We start from the raw sequence: 16799 nt of genomic DNA on the forward strand, positions 1-16799 counted from the left end.
TGGAAGGTATTATCAAGGTACAAAGACATTAAAACATGAATCCCAACTCAAATACCAATATAAATATATATATGAATTAATAATTAAATTTTAATTAATTAAATTTAATGGGGATAATTTCAAGCAACTATTTAAGCTATAAATACTTAATACAATTTTAATACTCTATCATAATTTTCATTATAAAGTATGTTATTAAGTGTGCATTTTATTAAAGCTCAAAAAGTTTGTATTTGAGTTTCAAAGCATAAAACCTTTTTGACTTGTGTATTGTAGCAAAACAGGAAACTTGGCAGCGTAGATCATTTTGTAAAGTATTTATATCTCTTCTTTTCAACATTATAAAAATACATCCATTAGAAGTATAGCTTATAGATTTATGCTTTTAAGATTAAAGTGTGAAAATATAGCTTGACCCCCTCTTTAGAAAAAAAAATGAGGTCTCTCTTTACATAAAATCAATATTGCATTAAGTCTTGGATCATAATATCCATTAAATAACAGGTACTTTACAGTTTAATTGCCTTGTAGATGCTTCTGGCTTTTCCATTTCTATTTTGCTCTGAATTTTACCTCATTTTAATTTTTCATCTTTTCTTATGGAGACAAATTTAATCTTTTATTATTTGTGCCAGTATGTACATGAATGGAGGCCCATAAACTTTTTTGCTCTTTTGTGCTGTTTTCCTTTAAAAACTATTACTGATAATTTTAGGATATTTCTTCCTATTCTCCCATTTAGTATTGTAAAATTAAAAGGAAAAGGATCTGAGGGGATAGCCTTAAATATTGGAACTTTAGTACAGGAATACTGGGTCTTTGTTCACCATGCCCCCGCAATACCCAGGCTTCATCTGCTGTAGAACATACAAGGACCCAGATCCAAGGGCTAATGGCTTCTTAGTATCTAAGTATACTGAGATAGCAAGGTTGGTGATAGCCTGCTTACATTTTACAGATTTGTAGATTTTATTACAAATTCTTAATTGATTCTCATTAAAATCTAAGAATTAAATATTTTGAACATTGTCATTTTCCTTACATTACAATTCAGGAGAACCTACAGTTCTCTAAAACTCAGAGTACTCAGGTAGTGTACCAGAAATTACTCAACAAGGGAAAAAAAAGAGTTCTAGAACTGCAACCTGTGGCTTTAGTCCCCCAACACCTGCTCCCCGCCAACACACACACACACAATCCCAGATTTTTTTTTGCACAACTCTACATTGTATCAGTAAGATATACTGAAAGAGATTCTACTAGACTCTACCATCAAATAATACTTGCTCTGTGCTCATGACGAGGTCTAAACTTGACTTTGTTAATTCATTTATTACATATGAACTTATCAAAGCATATACATTATCTAATTAATGAGACAGGTAAAATAACTGGACTGTCAGAGGTTATTTTTGGTCAAAATAACAAATGATATCAACTAAAATTAATTTATTATTCTATTGTAGTATAATAATTTATTATTCTATTATAACATCTATTATTCTATTATAATAGGATAAAATTTGACCACAATACTTGTAAGTTTGACTACATACATCTCTTACTTAATTTAAAGAAGACTTTGTTTCCAAGTCACACATCGCTTTGAATATTTAAAAGGACACAAAAATTATCTAGATATCAATTTCACTTCATTTTTGACCGCACTGTCCTCTCATCTGTCAATATCTATAGTTCATTTTCATCCCTATATATTTGAGTCATAATATATTTATACTGCTAATCTCTGTGTATCAATATATTATGTTCCCAACAAGTATTAAGGAATTTAAGAATAGAAAATATGTGTTATAACTACTTATACATACCTCAAATAAATGCTAATTGAGTGATTTAAATAGACATGACAACATACGTACACACCCATATATTCAGAATTCACTGCCTTAATTCAATAATTGTTTACTGAGCACAGCTTCTCTCGTTCATGTCTACATATCTGAATGTTTCCTGTATTCATTTTTCAGAGGTGTAATCATATCTTTGAACGACAAATTAATAGAAAAAGAAAACAAAATCAGGGCAAAAATTTTCTCTTTATTTAAAGCAGGATGCACTCATAGTATATATGGTAATAGCATTAGTTGATTTTTTACATCCCATTACTGTAAACTCCAATTTTTAAAAGCTACTGCTCTGCATAAAGTTCATGTTATTAACAAATAAACACCAATTGAATTTCCCCTATGTATGTTTTCACATCTTTTTAATGTAATTTGTTTTATTATGATCTGCACTCAGTTATTATTATGGCTGTTACTCAGCTGTTACTCAATAAATGTGTTACTCTTACAAGTTTTATGATATTTTTCATTGAGAGAATTAATTTACAAATACACATAAATGCACACTTAAACATTCTGCATCAGCACTGGCACTTAGAAGAAACTTGAATGCTTTTGACCAAAAAAAAAAACCAAAAAAAATGCTATCTCAAGAGCACTGTAGATAATAAAAAAAATTTTACTATGCTAACAGGAATCACAGAAGAGTTAAGTAGTCAGAGGACTGAATTTTATATGGAGATCTCAATTTAAGTCCCATTTTAATTGTTAATTACCTATAATATTAAGTAAGTAATACTCTGGCTAAGCTCCTTCATCCGTAAAATGATTATGTTGAGTGGGGAAAAAACAGATTAGTTAAAATTAGTTTAGGGATAACTGCCTAATTATTTATAAGAAAATAAACCTTGAATACCAAACTTATTCCTTAAGTCAAAATAGATTCTGCCGGCAGCCCTGGTGGTTTAGCAGTTTAGTTCCACCTTCAGCCTGGGGCATGATCCTGGAGACCCCGCACTGAGTCCCACGTCAGGCTCCCTGTAGGGAGCCTGCTTCTCCCTCTGCCTCTCTCATGAATAAATAAATAAAATCTAAAAAAAATATAAAAAGATTCTGGAGGCTTAAAGATTTCAATGTAAATTTAAAAATCGTAAAAAAAAAATAATTATTTTATTTTGGTTTTTGTGTATTTTGGAATTGAGGAAATTCTTTATAATTGTAAGTGAGAATTCATTCAATGTGCATAAAAAAAGCAGTCGATAAATGAGACTATATAACACCTAACCAAATAAAAACATTTTAAAAGACAAATTGGAAAGATATATACAAAATAAGAAAAGGCTGATGTCCTTATATGGCAAAAGCTCTTAAGCTTAATAGTATTTTAAAAATTCAATAAAAAATGAACACAAGATTAATAGAGGTTTGTTGAAAAACATGTATATATATATATGTATGTGTGTATATATATATATATATAAAACTGTATATATACATATACATAAAAGATGCTTTTCTAGCTTCTGGATATGAGTCATATGGCAAAAATCTTGCCTACTAAAAACATCTAGAAATTTAAGATAAAATTATTAGACAATTATAACTTAATTCATAAGAAGAGAAGGAGGAAAAACAAAAAGATGGAAAGAAACAGAAAAATAGAATGGTAAGACTGTAGGCAGATGCTCTCATTATCCAGGGAAGCATTTCTTCATCTACATAAATTAGTGAATAAGCTTTAATTTCACAAAGATAGATGAACAGGCTATGAGTTTGTGAAAGAGTTGGCAATGTGACCAACCTTGAAAAGCACCAAGTCAATGAATGGCTGGGGTGAGGGAGAATTTTTATCTTTTTTTGTTGGGAATTTGAAGACCTGTGACTGCTAGTGCCACTCGTAGGTGGGGGATAAATCTTCGTAATAATTCACATTATCTGGAAATTTTCACACTAAGAAATGAATGTAAAATTCTGCACTAAGCAAATGTGATTATTAATTTTATGCTTCACTTAGCCATGCCATGGTATTCAGATAATGTGATCAAATTTCACAGATGTTTCTGTGAAGGTATTTTTTAAATGGAATTGACACATATAAATCAGTGGACTCGGAGTAAAGCAAATTGCCCTTCATAAGGTGGGTGGGCCTCATCCAATCAGTTGAATGTTTTAAGAAAAAGATTGACCTTCCTCAAGGAGAAAGGAATTCTGCTAACAGATTGCCTTAGAACTTGAATTACAGTATTTCATAGGTGTCTAGAATGACAGCAGATCCTTCATATTTTGGACCTGCCAGCCTCCACAATCACATGAACCAATTCTTTAAAATAAAATTCTATGTGCATACACATCTTTATTGATTCTTTTCCCCTTGAGAATCCTGACTAATACAACAGGTAATATATTTGTAAATATGTAGAGAAACATTTGCAAAACCACTCTGAAGGGATGCACCATAATCCAGGCCCTGGACACTAACATGAAAACAAAACAACCAAATAACAACCAGAAAGTTTTCTAAAAACTGAACTCGCACACACAATAAAGGTAAAACATAATCAGTTTTAAAACTATTCAATAGGAGACACAAAATGTGTTAGGTACAGAGTGATGTACTCTATATAGCATTATGGTAACCTGAAATAGAAGCTAAAATAAGTATAGCTAACATTATTACAATTATAAAAGAATAATTTAATGCTTAGGAGGATGAAAAACAGGCAGATTTGAGACAGATCCAAATAGAACAATTAAAAATGAAAATATATAGACAGTGAAATTAAAATAAAAAACAACCTCAAATGTGATATACAGTAAATTAAAAATAGTTGGAAAGGGAATTGGAGAACTGGTTCATCACACTAATTGGCTAGGATGCAACACAGAAAGATAGAAAATATGTCTAAATTGTGAAAAGGCATCAAGGCTGAAATTAAATAATCTAATATTCACTTGAGTTCTCAAAGGAAAAAGTGTGAAAAAGACACAAAATTTGAACATAATGCAATGATACAAACATTCCTTATTTATACCCTATGTTCTTTCTCGTATCATAGTGAAACTATATAATAATAAAACATAGAAGATAGCATTAAATCTACTGGAGAACAAGGAACAAGACTTCTTTGCAAAGGAACAAGACTCAAACTTGAATTCTCACTCACTGCATCAAAAGGAGACAACATTTCAACATGCTAAGTGAAAGCATATATAAATCTGGTAGTCTATACTCTGGTAAATTACTACTTAAATCGGAAGTTGAAAATGGGGTTTCTATTGGAAACTTAATAATATTTACTGCTTCAGGACCCTGGCCTTTCATTCACCTAATATTTACTGGAATAGCCATACTAGTTAAAATATTGAAATAATTCCATATCTGTTTGGAAACAGCTGATACTCTAAGTCTTGTGATTGCCTCTCTCTGAATGATAAACTAGGATAGGAGAGACAAGTTAGTCACATAAATTGTTAACATTTGGATAAAAATGAGTCAATAACTGACTGCCTAAAAAAAACCTACATAAAATAGGAATAATTATACCAATCAGTACTCAGACTATAAAAATAACATGGAATTAAATGCTGGACAAAAGTAACATGTAAGACAGAAAAAATATGCTTTCAATAATAGCATTATCATATACTTGTATTTTTAAGTAATTTTAGAGATACTAACTCTATTTTTTGCTAAATCAAATATGCACATTAAAAATTAATAAAAATTAACCATCAAAGGCAAGTCTCAACAAATTGCAAAGAATTACTAGCAAACATGCCACATTATTTGACCCCAGAAAAATTTTTAAAAATAAATAATAAAATAATAAAGAGTATGTCTTTGGGAATTTGTGAAGCATAGTTAAGTTTATTCATCAGTGAAAATAAGTGTTAAATTGTAAATTAAAAATATTCAGAGCTAAACCATAAAATCCTGATGTTTCAAAACTTATGAAATGTGAATTACACAAAGAAAGTCTTTAGTGAAAATGATCAAAAAATAAAATGGGCAAAAACCAAATGGCTTATAGATAAGAAATTTAAAAAGGATTTTAAAAAGCAAGACAAATAATATTGAAAACATGAGAAACAAATTATTTTCTAGACAAAATATGAATTTCCACCACTTACTCAAAAAGTAAGATAACATCTCAATAGTTCCATGCCATTAGGAAAATGGAATCATTAAAATTCTTCCCTTTTCATTATTCATCTCCCACAACATACATTTTAAAAATATCTAGATCCAACTGTTTTATAAGAGATTATTATAAAGTCTTTTTGGAACATTTTTGTCTTATTCAAATTATTTCAGATATTAGGGGGAAAAAGGAAATATATCCAAATAATTATAACATTGATACCAAAACTAGATAAAGACACTATGAGAAAAATCACAAGTTAATTTCACTCAAAAAAAGGAAGTGTAAAAGTTCTAAACAAGTAAAATCTTAAGGTATTAGTAAGTCAAAATTACTTGAAGAATACAAGATTTTTTAAAAATATTTTTATTTATTCATTCATAGAGATGCAGAGAGAGAGAGAGGCAGAGACACAGGCAGAGGGACAAGCAGGCTCCATGCAGGGAGCCTGATGTGGGACTCGATCCAGGGTCTCCAGGATCATGCCCTGGGCTGCAGGCGGCACTAAACCGCTGTGCCACCAGGGCTGCCCAATATAAGATTTTTTACTTAACATATTAAAAAAAGGTATCTCAATAGATGAAAGAAAACTATAATATTCAACATTTCTTTATTAAAGAAAAAAAACACACACTAATGTAATTGTGGTAGGCTGATAAATGTCTCCAAAAGTATCTAAATTCTAATCAATGGATCCTATAAATGTTACCTTATATGACAAAAAGGATCTTGATATAGGATATAATAACCATGTCCTGGATTAGGGATCAGGGTCCTGGATGGAATCACAACTGTCCTTATAAAAGGAGGCAGAGGGATAGTTTACTATATAGAAGATCAAGTGGTGTGATGACTGAAAGAGCTCTTTGGATGATTTGCCCTGAAGATGAAGGAAGAGGCCAGAAACCAAGGAATATAGGTAGACACACAAAAGCTGAAAAAGGCCAAGGAATTCATTCTTCTATCAGAGTCTTCAGAAGAAGCCAGCTTGCCATCACCTTGACTTGAGTACAGTGAAAATGATTTGGATTTTTGACCTCTAGAATTGTGAGAAGACAGTAAATTTATTGTATTCTTTTAAACACTAAATCTGCAGTAATCTGTTACTATGGCAACTGACACATTAATACGCAGGTGTTTTGTGTATCATTTCATTAGTGTTACAAATCATATAAGAAAGGATGGACAGGTCAGGCTAGTTCTGAGGCAATTTACTATCTACTAGGAAAAAGATGAGGTTATATCCCTACTTCAATTCTGTTTGCAAGAAATTAGGGAAGATTTATTTTTATTAAAACTAAATGTGTTAGGGCACCTGGGTGGCTCTCTTTGTTAAGCAACTGGCTCTGATTTCAGCTCCAGGTCATGATCTCAGGGTCCTGGAATTGAGTCTCACACTCAGCAAGGAGTGTCTGTTTGAGGATTCTCTCTCTCTGCCCACCCACCCCACCCCCACTCACACTTCCTATAACATAAATAAATAAATCTTAAAAAAAAAAAAAAGCTAAATGTGTACTATGGCCACAGAAAAACTTTTAGACAAATACAAAACAATAACTTTATCACCTGATATAAAGAAAGAGAGCTTTTAAAAAAGCAATAAAACTGTAAAGGAAAAGAATGATAATTTTGCGCCAAAAGTGATACATCACCAGTAAAAACTAATTTATTTATTTATTTAATTTATAGATAGTGGATTAGTATTCAGAATACATATGTATATTTATTATATGTAATGTATTTATAATCAATAAGGAAACACAAAATATTGGGGATGGGAGCAGGACAAAAGATATAAACAGTTCCCTATAAAAATAAGGGTATCCAAATGGCTAATAGAGATTTGGAAGATTCACAGTCTTACTGTTAACTAGGCAAATGTTTAATAAAATAGTAATAATTATGTACAATTTTACTGTATGAGTCTGGCACAATTTGAATAAGAAGAGTTAGTAAAGGGATAGAAAAGAAATTCTGGAAGGGTTTAAATTGATACAATCATATTAAAGAGGAATTTAGCAATACTTGTATATTTGAAATACACACATGCATACTCTGGCTTGGCAATTTCTCTTATTTATATTGATTGCATTTGTAAGTGAAAAAGTAAGAACCATCCCCTAGAGAATGTATAAATCATTCTAATGAGAATGGACAGTATGAAAAATTCATATAAACGAACTAGATCAAAAAGAATCTATATGACTAAGTGTCAAAAATGAAATGTTGAGTCAAAAATCAATTTTTAAAAGGACACACAGTACGATTCCATATATATCAAATTCTAAGATACATGTATTTCACAAATACTTATATTTGGGTTAAAAGTACAATGATGTAAGTGACAATACATATTCCTATTCATTCCTTATTCATTTGACAATTATTTATTGAGTAGCTACTGGAGTTTGAGAGTAGACCAAATAAACGCGAATTCTTCCTGTCATAGTGCTTAAAGACTAGTGGAGGAGGAAGACAAAAAGAGAACTCTAAAGTACATAACATGGGGCAGCCTAGGTGGCTCAGTGTTTTAAGCGCCTGCCTTCCACCCAGGACGTGGACCTGGGGTTCCGGGAGGGACTCCCGTGTCAGGCTCCCTTCATGGAGCCTGCTTCTCCCTCTGCCTGTGTCTCTGCCTTTCTCTCTCTATGGGTGTGTCTATCATGAATAAATAAATAAAATCTTTAAAAACAAAGCTTAAAATACATAACATGTTGAACAGAAAACAAGTGTTCAGGGATTGTTTTTCAATGATGCAAAAAAAAAATACAGAGTGATAATCCAAGATTTGTGTGGGAATTCTATTTTTCAAATGACATAGAAATAAGAACTTGAAACAATGGTCAAGTATTAAAACTTCAATCTCATCAGTACCAATTTTTAAAAAAATGTAAAATGAAAAGTGACACTCAAACTCTTCGTAACCTAATATATACTTAAACAAGTTACTGTTTTTCATATGGAGTGTTGATGAGAACTTGGAAGAGAAATAAATTGCTATGTTCTTTGTAGCTATCATTAGTAGAAACTGAAATAGTTCCTATCTTGGGACTAAAGCAACCCTTCCTCTAATAATCTACAATAGAGGAATAATTCAAAGACTAATAAACTGTGAGTAAGGATGTTCATTTTTATATTATCCATAATACCAAAAATTGGAAACAACTTAAATAAAAAAATAATTATTTAAAAAATATGGCTGAGAAATATAATAGCATAACATAGTTGTGGAATGACGTAGCATAAATCTCTGAGTACTAGCATGGAAGTGTTCCTGTGATATACTGTTCAGTGAAAAAAGTAAGTACCAGAACCATATAAATAGTGTGAAACAATATTTGATTTAAAAAATAGTTTATGTATTCATAGAAAATGTCTAGTAGGATAGACATGAAACTATTTATAGTGGCTACCTCTGGGGCATGGAATTGGAATGGATTTTAATATGAATTTGTTTAGTCTATCTTACACACCTTCGCATTGTTGCATTTTTAACCACTATTAAAGAATAATAATACAGAATAATCCCTAAATGAATAACTTTTATACCTGAAAATCTGATCACCAGCCTTTAACTTCCTGCTTTTCTCATTATTTATCATACTCACTCAACAAACCTCAAGTCTAATTAAATATACCTGTTGTTTCTACACTTGTACCCATTTAGATGAACATGGCTAGAGAAAAAATAGCCAACCATGGTGACTGGTCTCACAATCACTAACATCAAGTGTGCCCTTTAGTGGTACCAAGACATCAAAATGCATTTCCCTTAATCCAGTTAATATCCTAGAAAGCTATTTTTTCTTCTTTAGACCTTTTTAAAATTTTTTTATTTATTTATTCATGAGAGACACAGAGAGAGAGAGAGAGAGAGAGAGAGAGGCAGAGACACAGGCAGAGAGAGAAGCAGGCTCCATGCAGGGAGCTGGACGTGGGACTTGATTCAGGGTCTCCAGGATTATGCCCTAGGCCGAAGGCGGTGCTAAACCACTGAGCCACCCAGGCTGCCACCTCTTTGGACCTTTAACTCTATTTCCCCAGTCCTCACTCCCAGCTAAGGCTCTTGTTTCCTATTTGGAGGAAAAAGCAATCAGGAAGGAATTTCCAGCAGCTGCAACTAATCTGTCTGTCCCATGTTCCTTCCCTTCTGTTGGGTAAATTATGTTCTAAGATCAATTATCTTCATATGCATTGCATTCAATTCTTTCTCATCCACAAGAGGACATAACTTTAGCAATTCTCTTACTGGTACATCGTTATCCATCTCTACTGAATTATTTCCAGTAGCATACTAATGTTCTATAATCCTTCATGCCTTCAAAAAATAAAAATACAAAGTTACTGGCTCTATATCCCCTTCAAGTTGTTAGAATACCTCATTTTCCTGCTCTACTTTTAGCAAATACTTCAATGTTTCATTCCTTGTACTGTTCTCTATTTCCTTACCTCTATTTTCTCTTGAATTCACTGCATTCAGCCTGTACCCTACCACTTCACTCATGATTATTCTTATCAGACTTGGCTATGAATGATGAATCCTTAGTTATCATCTGACTTGGTCTATAGTAACATACCCTTGACTTAGCTTCCAGATCATTCTCCTAGTTTCCTTCTACCTTACTGGCTATTTCTTCCCATTACCATTCATGATATCCTTCTCCATGATCTCATCTTGCCAATGTGAAGATCCTCAGGGATCCTTGTTCCTCTTCTCAGTCTTCACAGATACCCTTGGTAGTCTCATTTAGTGCCATTTCCATGTTTTTGTTTTTGTGGGGTTTTTTTGGCAGTTTCAAAAATGTGAAACTCTTTATGAATTTGCACGTCATCCATGCCATGCTAATCTTTTCTGTATTGTTCCAATTTTAGTATATGTGCTGCTGAAGTGAGCACTAAGACCCATTTCCACATTGATGACTCCAGGTATTTATCAGTAGCTAGGACACCTTCCTGATCCATATTAAACACTTCAGTTATAATTCAGCATTTCTATTTCTCAGTCCTCAAACTTGCCTAGATACCTTCCACTCCTCTGTTCTTTATTATTTCAGTAAGTGGCAACTCGACCTTTCTAAGTAATTATGCTAAACCCTTGTTATCAGATCCCATAACCAACTGTCAGCAAATGCAATTGTCTCTATTTTGAAGTGTTCAGAAACTGACCATTTTATACCATCTGCACCATGAACTTCCTGGTTCACACCATTACTACTTATCTGGATTATTGCAGTAGTTTCTATCTTAGCTTTCTGCTCTTTCTCCCCTACTGACTATTCTCAACACAGTTCAGAGGGTTCTTTAAATATAAGGCAGATCATGTGATTTCTCTGCCTAAAACCTTCCAATTGCTACCCATCTCATAGAAAAAGTGAAGGTTTTTATAATGACCTAAATGGCCACACACGATCTTTTTTCCTTTTTATTACTTTTCTGACCTCATCACCTACTATTTCCTCCCTCATTTAGTTCATCCCCTGCTACTTATTGAACATGCTAGACAAATTCCCTTTTGAGCCTGGTGCTTTCTTTTCCTTCTTCCTAGAATACTCTCCTGCTGCATATACATATAAATGCTCATTTTCTTATTTATTCTTATTTATTCAACCATATCTTATTTCCATTTTTTTCTGATTGAAAACCCTACATAACATTATAAAACTGTTCTTAACCCTAGCACTTCCTAGTCCTCTGCTCTGCTCTTTCTCTAGAACACTTACCACCATTAGAAATACTAGATTGATTAATTTTCATATTTTTATATGGACCATAATCTGCAAAACAAAAAAACCTTTCATAATATCAAGACTCTACTTTATATATCATTCTATGCTAAGCATCTTGAACATGCTTGGGAATAGTATGTTTTCAATAAATATTTCTTGAATGAATGGATGAATGGACCAGTTCTATCAGAATCAAACCAAATTTCTAAAATGTATTAAAAAAGCAAAGTAGGTGATTTAGAAAACCAACCTAGAGAAAAATATAACCCCACTTGCTGAAATATGCAATAAAATAATCTTAGTTATTATAAAAAGTTTTATTCACTTATTAAAATCAATCACTTAAAGCTCAAAAGCACTAATATTCTCAATGACAAATAGTCTAATTTTATTATTAAAACTAGATGTTTTCTAAGGACTTCACATTTATTTTTAGATCATTATTTGGTAGTTGCAACATGAATTTATACAATGACTTATAAAACCAAATATTTCAATATATTCGATTTTAATCTACTTTTATGTGTTTGTCATTGGCATGAACACAAAAACTTGTAGAAACAATGGAAAATCTACTTATGTAGTGAATTCCTATCATCATCAAACTGAAATACCATAACTTAAAAAAAAAAAAAAGATGTGTGTGTGTGTGTGTGTGTGTTGTGTGATCTGGATATATGATTCTATAGAGAAATAAAGGGTTTCCTTTGTCAAAAACTTTTGTATGATTCTGCAGGCTGTATAGCCTCCTATCAGAAAATCACAAAGAAAACTGTTATGTGAAAGATATGAAGAAATTCAGTATTAATCTATTTAACTGAGTTTAACCCATGATTTCATAAAATAAATTTGATATATAGAATCACTTGTATTTAAACATCAAATCCTTTTCTCATAAAATAGAAATTAATATAACACAGAATTAAAAGTCCATAAAGTCCATAGTTGTTGATTTGTTTGTAAATTGAGCATTTTGTTGTAATCATTATTTTTCCTCAGTTGGGTGTGGTTTTCAAGAACTAGATGGTTGAGGACATTTTTTAGATATGAATCTATAATCAATATCATAGTCATGGAATGACAATCTATAATATTCACCATTTTATCATGGAGACTAAATTTTTCAACATCACATTATTTAAAAATGTAAATTTCTAAATAACTTCTAAAAGCAAACTTAATACATAATTTCTGAATGGATATGTATCAAATTAAATTCATGCTCACACATATACATACACAAATAATATGTCAATTTATTCTGTATCTAAATAAGATATAAGATATAAATAAGCAAAATGAGTCAATATAAGAGTTACTGATAATTTCACAAGCATCTCTTTTATAAACAAATAACATATACGTCAAATATAATTAGCTGATTAAAATCACAGGGTGGAATGGATAACGTTTAAATAACTAAGTGAGATATTTGGGAAAAAGAAATATTAATTTGTTACATACAAAAGCAGAAATGAAGAACATTCAAATCATTGCTACCAAACTATGTTAGCATAGAAAAAAAACGAGAAATAAAAACAAAAAAACAATTGCTTCTGGTCATATGAAAGTATGTGAATATTGTAAAGATTGTTTTCTCAAAGAATTACCCCAGGCAGGCTGAGGACCCATTCAAACTTCACTGCTCTACTGAACTTGCTGGGAGGTGGAATAGTTTCATTTCTGAGGATTATTTCATCATGAAAGTTTTGAAACTATAAAGTAATGCCATTGTTTTGCTTATGCAACTTTAAGCCATTTTTAAGGCAATTCCAAAAAAAGAGAAGATATTTAAAATGGTTTGAACATGATGTTTTAACCATGTTTAAGAATAAATTCCATTAAGCTCCTTAGTGAAAAATCTCATGATTTTAGAATCATACATTTTACAGATATGTACAGCATCTATATGTATTACAGCCACTTCCTTTTTTAAAATCTAAAGCTGATTTTGTACATCTCCGGGCACTTTAAATGATTCCCTATCACCTTTTAGATAGTACAGAAATATTCCATTGTGTCAGTAGAAACAATTTTCTAACAAGGGCATTGTAAACTAAGTCACAGGGAATTCACAGTTTCTCTATCATATTTAAAAATACAGTTGATCAAAAAAAATACAGTTGATCCTTGGATTTGAAATGTGCTGGTCCATTTACATGTAGATATTTTTACTGTACAGTACTGTAAATATATTTTCTCTTTCTTATGATTTGTTTAATAATATTTTCTTTTTCTTAGCTTACTTCATTGTAAGAATACAGTATATAATACATATGACATTCAAAATATGTGCTAGTTAACTGTGTTAATTGTAAGGCTTCTGGGAAACAATATGCTACTAATAGTTAGATTTTGGGGGAGGTGAAAGTTATACACAGAATTTCAACTCTGTGGAGGGTCAGCATCCCTAACCCCACATGGTTCAAGGATCAGCTATATTCTGTTTTCATTTTTATAGCACCTAAAACACTCAGTAATATCTGGATTATCTGAATGATCTGTCCTACAACCAAGAACTGACAATGGAATTCATTATTTAAGTTGTTTTTTAAATCACATTGACACCACGTTGAACATTAACAAAGACAATAATGGTGACTCAATATAGAAAAGATCCATTTATCTGAAAAATAAAACAACAACAACAACAACAACAAAAAAAAACCCAGAAACACTTAAAAAGATACAGGCACCTTTATATTCATTATAGCACTATTTACTACAGACGAAATAGGAAATAAACTGTTTCTATTGGATGAATGGATAAAGATAATCTCTCTCTCTCTCTCTCTCTCTCTCTCTCTCACACACACACACACACACACAAATACACACAATGGAACATTATTCACTCATAAAAAAAAATGAAATCTTGCCATTTGCGATAGGTTGGATGGATCTTGAAAGCTTTATACCAAGTGAAGTAAATCAGACAGAGAAAGACAAACACCACATGATCCGATTTATAGGTGTAATCTAAAAACAAAACAAAACAAAACAAAACAAAACATATTGCCTAGAAACAACAAACAATTCTACTGCATGGTATACTGGCAAAGGTTTTAAAGCAGTGCGTGACATGATGAACTCAAAAGAACATCCTTAGAGAAGCCACATGTTTATTCATATTTCAAGCATTGATTAAATTTAAGCAACATTATAATAAAATTAAACAAAAATAAAAGTGATTAATTCACAATGAGGAGCCTCGGTGTCCATCGACAGATGAATGGATAAAGAAGATGTGGTCTATGTATACGATGGAATATTCCTCAGCCATTAGAAACGACAAATACCCACCATTTGCTTCAACGTGGATGGAACTGGAGGGTATTATGCTGAGTGAATTGAGTCAATCGGAGAAGGACAAACATTGTATGTTCTCATTCCTTTGGAGAATATAAATAATAGTGAAAGGGAATATAAGGGAAGGGAGAAGAAATATGTGGGAAATATCAGAAAGGGAGACTGAACATAAAGACTCCTAACTCTGGGAAACGAACTAGGGGTGGTGGGAGGGGAGGAGGGTGGGGGTGGGGGTGAGTGGGTGACGGGCACTGAGGGGGGCACTTGACGGGATGAGCACTGGGTGTTATTCTGTATGTTGGTAAATTGAACACCAATAAAAAATAAATTTATTATAAAAAAAATTCACAATGAGGGATTCTTGAAAATTTCTTTTTAAAATGAATCTCCAGGGATGCCTGGGTGGCTCAGCAGTTGAGCATCTACCTTTGGCTCAGGTCATGATCCTGGTCCTGGGACCGAGTACCACGTTGGGCTCCCTGTGAGGAGCCTGCTTCTTCCTCTGCTTGGGTCTCTGCCTCTCTGTCTGTGTCTCAGAAATAAATAAAATCTTAAAAAAATAATAAATAAATAAAATGAATCTGCACATTATGTAAGAAACCATATCATGCACCATTTATAACAATATTCCAGTGGCATTGTCCAGTAAGTCAATCACTAATACCATATGTCCAATGGGCACTGAAATATGGCTGGAGTGATGAGGATGTCCTGTAAGTATAAATAATATTCCACAATGTAATAACTTAGTTAAAATGTAAATATTTATAAATAAGTACATATTTAACTTGATAAGCACTTAGTAATGTATAGAATTGCTGAATCATTATATTTTACACCTGAAACTAATGTAATACTGCATGTTAATTATATTTCAATTAGAAAAAATATTTAAGAATTAAAAACATTGGTCAGAGGATCTGAATAGAAATTTTTCCGAAGAAGGCATATAAATCACCAACAGACAAATGAAAAGATACTCAATATCACTCACCATCAGGGAAATGCAAATCAAAGCCACAGTGAGATATCAACTTACATCTGTCAGAGTGGCTATCAAAAAGACAAGAACTAACAAATGTTGAAGAGGTGGAAAAGTGAACCCTTATACATTGTTGGTAAGACTATAAATTGGTGCAGCCACTATCAAAAACAGTGTGGAGTTTCTTCAAAAATTAAAAATACATCTACCAGGTAATACAGTTATTCCACTTCTCAATATTTATCTGAAGAAAACAAAAATACTAATTCAAAAAGACATATGCACTCCTGTTTATTGTTGCATTATTGAAAATAACCAAGATATTGAAACAATCTAAGTATCCATCAATGGATGAATGAATAAATAAAAATATTATGGTATATACACACAATGCAGTAAATACTTAGCCATAAAAGAGAAGAAAATCTTGCCATTTGCAACTACATGAATGAACCTAGAGGGTACTATGCTAAGGGAAATAAGTTGGACAGAGAAAGACAAACGCCTAGGATTTCACTTATATGTAGAATCTAAAAAATAAAACAAATGAGCAAACAAAACTCATAGATACAGAGAACAGACTGGTGAATATGAGAGGGGAAAGGGGTAGAGGGCAGGATGAAAAGAGTAGAGGATCAATTGTACGGTAGCATGGTAACTAGACTCGTTGTAGTAATACTTTGCATGCAGTATATGTAAATAGCAAATTATGTTGTACACCTGAAACTAATTTGTTAATAAGCCAATTTTGACTCAATAAATGAGAATGTAAATATTTTATTAAAATTTTTGCATTTCATCTTGAAGTGATAATATCTTAGAAACCCCAGATAAA

General features: G+C 32.0%; 1 pseudogene; it reads right to left on the reverse strand.

Moving 5' to 3' along the window:
• Positions 1–10744: 10744 nt before the first annotated feature.
• LOC144302124 (U6 spliceosomal RNA) lies at positions 10745–10843 on the reverse strand (annotated as a pseudogene).
• Between the last annotated feature and the right edge of the window lie 5956 nt (positions 10844–16799).

Source organism: Canis aureus, chromosome 30 (assembly GCF_053574225.1).
Source record: "Canis aureus isolate CA01 chromosome 30, VMU_Caureus_v.1.0, whole genome shotgun sequence".
Classification (NCBI taxonomy): Eukaryota; Metazoa; Chordata; class Mammalia; order Carnivora; family Canidae; genus Canis; species Canis aureus.